This window comes from Pteropus vampyrus, unplaced genomic scaffold, assembly GCF_000151845.1.
Source record: "Pteropus vampyrus isolate Shadow unplaced genomic scaffold, Pvam_2.0 Scaffold97, whole genome shotgun sequence".
Classification (NCBI taxonomy): Eukaryota; Metazoa; Chordata; class Mammalia; order Chiroptera; family Pteropodidae; genus Pteropus; species Pteropus vampyrus.
In genome coordinates, this window is record NW_011888878.1 from 4,037,781 (window position 1) to 4,045,523 (window position 7,743).

Genomic DNA, 7,743 nt, shown 5'->3' on the forward strand with positions numbered 1-7,743 from the left:
AGGAGAAATTAAGAGAAGTTAAGAGCTCCTCTATGATGAGAAGCCTCATCTTTATGATATAATTGATGGAGTGACACTAAAAATTTAAGAGGAATAAGAGTGTCTACTCTTTGTTCTTAACTTTTAGAAGAAAACAGGGCAGTGCATATTTAAATATATACATATAATTAATAAGCATGAAGGAGGCATTTATAAATAAACACAATTTTTGTGAATTGTGTTTAATGGTTTCTTAATGTTCTCAAAAATATTGGAAGAAGAAAAATTATATTGTACGAATGCCTATGCTTTTGTAAATCAGGTCTCACTAAAGATTTTAACAATAAAGTGTACATGAATTTTTTTTTAGCAATGCTTATAAGAGGATGTCTCTTGTAATTCCACAAACTAGATTTCAAGTCCAAGAATCATCAGCACAAAGTTGAAATTCCTTAAATTGACACTGAAACCTACTTTACTTTGAAGCATCTATTTGTCTTTATGTCTGTAAACTTAAAAAGAAAAGGTCTTTCAAAGTGAGAGGCAACAAGCATTCATTTGAGGTCAAAAAAGAATAGCTATTCAAGAAAGCACTGATGTAGGCAGAAGCTCAAATAATGATCCAGTCAAGAAGCAAAGTCAACGGGTATTTATGAGAAAGGAAAGGGAAGCAATTACATAAATAGAAGAAAGGCATTTTTATAGGTGCAGATAACATAACATAGTGATGCTAATTATAAAGAATGTTTTTAATTTTCAGTCTGGTAGTCATCTGTCTGGTAGTCATAGTATCTGCTTTCTTGTTATCCTTGCAAAGAGTTCTTTGGGACACAGTGGCCCAGCCCAAAGGTTATTCGTCCTGTTTTAGCATTCCAAATGTTTAAGGCATAAAATTTGCAAGGCAGTTCCTCTGGGATGGTAACTCCAGCTCCATTTTAAATGGCTCCATTTATCTTTGTTTTACATTTCTAACTCCAGGTAAAGCTTTTTATATAATGAAGACTTTTTCATCTTTGTAAATTTTCTTTACATAAGTCTAAATCAGAAAATCAGATAAAATTTTATGTGTTGACTCTGTGAGAACCATAGAACATCAAGAAAATTGATTCTATTTCCTTGGAAGAAAGATAGTCCTTTCTTCATCTTCTATTCAGAAGTTCTAAATTATAATTTTGTTAGCAGTTTTACGTTTTTTCTCTTCTCTCTGCTTCTTTTTTTCAAACGATATTTATTAATTATCTTTTGATTACAATGTACTTTGTTAAACATAAAATTGAACTTTCTTTAGCACTTCTATTTATTGAATGCATAGTCATTGAAATTCTACAACATGTGAGGTTCTTTTTTAGGTTCTGGGGACTGATATATATTTTATGAAAAGAGGCAAAAATTTCTTCCATCATGAAAGTTACATCTTAATGACTAGAAATAGATAAAAATCTAATACGGAAGTGAAACATTTATCTAAGATAGGACGAAAGCTTTAGAGAAAAATAAAGTACGGAGAAGGCCTAGGGAATGCTGGTAAGAGATACCATTGGAATATAGTGAAAGAGAGGAAGGAGGGAGCTGATTAAATCCTGAACAGCATTCCAAAGAGAGGAAGTGGCAACTGTAAGAGGCTGAGAAGTGAATGTTTCTGGAGAGCTCCAGGAAAATCAAAGAGCCAGAGTGGCTCAAGCAGAAGAAGAGTTGAGAGGAGTGGTGGGAGGCAATGCTTAATGACCACAAGAAGTCACACAACTAAAGCCTCAGGGACTCTCACTTTATGGTGTCTTTCAAGACTTTGAGTGGCCCTGGAAAAGTCTTCTCAGTATTTTACGTTCTATGATATTTGTGTCAACTTTTTAAAATTAGTAAATTGTTATAATTTCTGATCTCATTCTAAAGGGACATATTTCTTTTTGTGTCTAAATTTGTACTTACAATTGATTCCTATACTGTTACTTAAAGAAAATATTTAGTTCTCACAAAACCTGAGAAACCCTGTCTAGGAGGTGAGAGCCAAGAGATGGGGAAGATTAGAGGAGGTGGATGGTGGAGATGAAGAGGCAGATACTTACGTTTAAGTGTTGGCTAATGAGTTATGTGTTCATGCAATCAGAAGAAAACAATGAGATGACAATGTTGGTAAATGTGGTGCCTCACAAAAGTAAGGGCACAGATGGGGTTTTCAATCACAATTTGGAATTAGAAAGTATAATCTTTTAGTCACAGAATCTTCTAAATCCTTTAAGAAGTTGATAGGAAGAACCAATTTAGCCAACCTGGCAGGCACTGAGAATACAACAAAAATAATAAATAGTGCTGATTGCAAGCTAGAGAATCAGCAAACCTAAATCTTAAGCCAATAGTAGAAGAATTGAAAAATGTAGGTAATATTTTTAAGTATGTGCTTATTTTCTTAAATAGTCAGCAACCAGCTGTTTTATTATGTAGGAGGGAACAAGATTCCAAATTTGACAAAAGAGTCATCAAAAAGAAATTTAAGAGATGATTTTCATGACTAAGTATACACAAGTCAAATGCTCTGTATTATAAAACTAACAGTAGTGGAATGAAAAAACAACACATAAATTTGGGGACTTGGTTAACATTTATTCTGAGGTTTTCAAATATGTTTTCTTTTACTTTAAATCCTACTTACTTCAGTTGATTAAAATTGAGGTTGTAAAAGAAATAGGAAATGTATGCACTGCCAGTTGATACTGAGTGAGACCATTCTGAGATTTTCAGTGTTATCAAATATAGAAAAGAATATTGTCAGCAACTCAATATAAGCCCTGCCAAGATTAAAATCTCTTATTTTCTCATTTCAGAGAGAAGCAATATAACATAAAATCATGTTTTCTGGATTTTATATTAAGTAAGGAAGTGAATCTCTCTCTCTCTCTCTCTCTATTCCCCTGTTGAGAGAGAGAGACTGATAACCTGATAACTTATCTTTACTAATTTTTAAAATTTACTAATTTTTTTATATATAATTGTTATCACTTTGGAGTGATTTGAACTTCGGTGTCACCCCAGAGGCATAAGGGTATAACGACACAGAAGTGTAATTAGCATTTTCCTTGATTCTTCCTCACTGAAGCAGCAAAGAATCACAGGTCAGTGAGATTTAGAAAAGATTTATTAAAAGTATATTTTAGAAAGACAGTATATTCTGAGGGAGGAATGGCGTTTCAGCGAAGAGTGCTGTAACCACCCAGAAGTAGGAAGGTCTGAATTTTATTTGGGCCGTGATGGGTGGTTACAAAGGCATTCCTAGGTGATTGGCACATGAGGTCATTTTGATTGCCACTTGGCTCCTGTTTAACGCTTCGTCTAGTGCCCAGGCACTTACCCGGAATTCAGTCTTTTATAATTAGATTCATGAACTTCCAGCATAAACATAGCATTGTAATGACAGTATAATGAGGCTGAAGTTGTGGGCAGGTTAGGGTAGTACCTTCTGTGCACATGTCTGTAGCAGGATCAAACCAGCTGTATACTATGGCCCTCCCGTCCTTTGTCTCTAGGGATGCAAGAGGGATTCTCTAACTACCAATAGGGTGTTGTTTGGGTAGACTCTAGGCTGAGCCTCTATTCCTTTGTTCCCCTGTCGATCATGTCTGACTAGCTACCTGACATAATGTAAAAAACAGACTTTGAAATCTATTAAACTTTATAACAACATGAGTACAAAAATAAAATTTGACTTTCTGTAAAATTATTTCAAAATAAAAAGTTAAACTATGTATTAAATAGAAAAAATATTGAGGCAGTCTCTTTTTTTCTGTAAATTCTGGGATAATTTAAATAATAAAACAATTTGTTATTGGTCTATAAATATTTTATCCTTTCTTTTATTAATTTTGGTAATTTATATTTCTATACAGAAACTATGCCCTTCCTTAAAAGATTTAAATATACTCCTATATATTTTAAGAAGACTATGAATTATTATTTTTCCTTTGAGAAAAATGGGAAAGAAATTATCCTCACAGGGTTAAATTCAGTCTTTAAATTTTTAACCACATATGCTAGAATATAAAACATAGTAGGAATTAAATTAAGTAGGAATTAAAAAAAAGATAAAATTTTGAGCAGTGAAATAGTCATATACATATATGAAATAGTCATATACATATACACAAAATGCATCTAGTAATAAGAAAAATCTTTACTCTGCCCTAGTATGGGAGGCAACACATGCCTCTGCCCTAGTATGGGAGGCAACACATGCTAGTTTTTATTTAACAACTGTGTGAAAAAGCAAAATTGTCACCTACTTTGTCTGTGTGTGCATGATTTACTAATTTGAAATCAAAATTTATGTGTTTCAAATTAGATCAGACAACAACAATGATATATATAGGAAATTATTACAATCTTGTATACTAATTAATAAGCATTCTGCTATTCCAATTTGTGACCCCTCCAACTTAAAAAAAAATTGATGTGGGTTGGAAAAAATACAAGAACTAAGAAAGCAAAGATTCTGTCTCATTATTATAAGCCTTTGAATAAATATTTTATTTCAAGTATTGTTCATCAGAAATTTAAACTGGACTAGTTGTTATTTATGTCAATAACAGAAAAATTACTATTACAATTATATTTTTGATTCAAAAGTTTTATAATCTTTGAGGATTTGTTAATAATATAAACTGTCAGTTTGTTAAAAATGTGTGATTTGGCTTATTTCTAGGTGCAAATAAAAAATGAGATTCTACTTTTAAAATTATGTTTCAGTTTGAATTAAATCTTTCATGTTTATGAGAATAGCCTAAGCATCTTGGCCAGAGGCCATATTTCTGTGTAGTGTTTTAAATCATTAGTTTGAAGAATAAGCTATGCAAATAAGATAAATTGAAGAGGTAAGACATGTTTTAGTAAGAGCAGTTGAAGTTTATTTCTAGTGTACAGAATGACTGTGAAAATTATTTGGTCAATGTTTATTAATATATTTTGTTTTACATGAAATTCAATTAAATATGTATGGCAAACAGGAAAATAAAAAATTATAATAATAACATATCTTTAAGTTCCTTTTCTGGCAGAAGCAGTATCTTCTAGTGATTAAAGTGTATGCTCTTAAGCCATGCTATTTTAACTTGAATTCTTATTTTGTCACTTGTTGGTTTGTATAGGTTACTTCTTCTCACTGTACTTTAGTTTCCTCAGTTATAGTACAGGAATAATTATATATCTATATCACTGATATGATGTGAGGACTCAGTGAATTAAGAAATAAATCTGTACTACTCACAGTGTGCTCTGCCTACCAGTGCTGGTCTGAAAACTCACTAGTTTCTGATCAGGTGAGTAGAAGTTTCTAGAGTAAGTGTGGGATATTTTACAGCAATTTTACAGAGTAATTTTCTAGATATTGACTTTAATAATAATTTTGAAAGAAGCTTCTCTTTTGTCCTTTAAAATTTTATTTTCTACTTATTATCTTTTGTATTTTACAAAAGCATTGGTCTGTGATGTGTTCCATATTAACAACAGTAACAAAACCAAAAAAAAGTTCTTCACCTAAAATAGTTTGAGAGATACAGTTATAAAATTATTAAAAATTGCTTCACAGTAGTAAGTGCTCAAAAATAGTGTTGACAAAATAAAAGAATAAAATTCACCTGTTATTGTAATCTTTCTTATAAGTAAACAACCAAGAGCCATAGTAGACTATATCCTCATACCATCCCCTACCCTCCACATAAGTGATTGTTCATGTTGCTCTACAAAGATCAAATATCCTTACTCTCCTCTTGGCTTTCAAATAATTACTCACTTTTGTCACATTTTTATGAATCTTTGATATTAGTTAGCTCTTAAAATGAAAGGGAGCAAATAAATTTAGTCCCTGTGGGTCCTCAATACTTTATTTTAGAGATAACAACTTAAATTATAAAAATTTTGACTTCCATTGTGGAACTCATCACGTTTTTCTTATTATGACTCTTACATTTTAAAAGTAACATATGCTTATAAAGTTGAAGTGATATAGAAGTTTTTAAAGAAGTAAATAATAATATCTTTTCAACTCATCCAATTCCGCATGTATCTCCAAAGTTCCTCATTGTTATCAGTTTGGAATAAATCCTCCTAGACATTTACTTAAACATTTAGAAGCATCTATAGTTGTATTTGGCTTTGATTTAATAAAAGAAATCTTATTATACATATTTAGTTCAATTCTTTTCAAGTAGAAGAACAATAATTGTATCAGAGAATTAAATAATTAAATGAAGGGAACATTATTGGCATAGTTTCTGGTAAAGAATTAGCAATTGATATTGTCATTTATTATTTCATTAATATGATCATTATTTTCATTATAATTGTGATGATTGTTTTTATTATAGATATTTCAATATCAGAACACATGCATTTGCATTTTTACTCTTTTACCAACAGTGTCTGATTCATGCATAATTATCAACCCTGGAAATCTTTTCTCCTTCATTGTTTTGTTTTCTCTTCATTCTGTTTTTTTTTTTTTTTCTTTTTCTTTTTCTTTCAACTCTTTGTGTGTATCCTGAATAAGGTGTGAGGGAGCCACGCTCTGAGTGTATTTTCACTGATTGATGAGGGAAAATGTTAAAATAAGGAATTTTGTAATGCATGGACCAGGTTCACCACAGCGATTGATTTTAACATAAAAAGAGAGAAATTTTGCCTGCTGGTAATATGTAATAGGAAGTACACACTACAGTCTAGGCAATATTCTCACCCAAATTAAACCTATGTATAATGAAGCTTTAAATTTGGCTACCAGTTTACAGGAGGCTCAAGGAAAAGATGAACATATTAAATGGTGGTGCATGAAACAAAATCCAGAATCAGGAATGTCGATGGCCTGATTTCTTCAGAAAGTATGTAATAGATATTAAAGGATTTAAGCAATATGTAAATCAGATGTAAGGTATAGGGATTTTTTAAAACATTAATTTAACTGAACTAATGTAAATTACCAAAAATATGTGAGACATTTGAGGACTTATCAAAAAAGACTCAATATTAGATAACATTGGCTGTAATAATAGTATAATAATCAGATTTTTAAAATTATTTCTTAAAATAAATATTAATAAATATTGAGTTATTATAGATAAATCGACAAGGTCTGGGACTTGCCCTAGGATCTGGAGATGAAGGCATTGATGAGAGCTGAATAACTGAGGGTGGTATAGATAAATGATTGCTTACATATTGATCATTGTTGAAGCTTGGTGATGATTGCATCATTATTTATGTTTTGGTAGAAATTGTATAATAAACCTCAATAAGCAAATAGCTATGGAAAAGCTGGATTATTTGGAATATTATGCCCAGAAAACTGACTCGTCATATAAAAAAATAAAAATTAATGTTACTTTATGCCTACATAGAAAAATTTCACATAGAAAAATTTAAGTAATAATTTAGATGTCAGTCTATGGCCACGCTACCCTGAACAAGCCTGACCCCATTTGATCTCGGAAGCTAAGCAGGGTCGGGCCTGGTTAGTACTTGAATGGGAGACTCCACCGAGGAAGACCAGGTGCTGTAGGCATAAAAAATAAAAAAAAATAACAATAAGGGATTGTAAGCAGACAAGGTCTTTGCAAGCTGTGAGGTCAACCAAGGGTTGCCTCTCCTAAAAAATAAAATAACTTAGATGTCAAAGGTGAAATTTAGCAATATAATAAAAAAGAGAGAAATTTTTTTTTATTTTACATATGAGTAAGGAACATACACAACCAACCAAACAGTACAAATTAAAAGCCAAAAAAAACC

At 31.4% G+C, this 7,743-nt stretch overlaps 1 pseudogene; it reads left to right on the top strand.

Annotated features, from left to right (window-relative positions):
* The first annotated feature begins 7,398 nt into the window (after positions 1-7,398).
* On the top strand, positions 7,399-7,519 carry LOC111742608 (annotated as a pseudogene).
* The last annotated feature ends 224 nt before the right edge of the window (positions 7,520-7,743 follow it).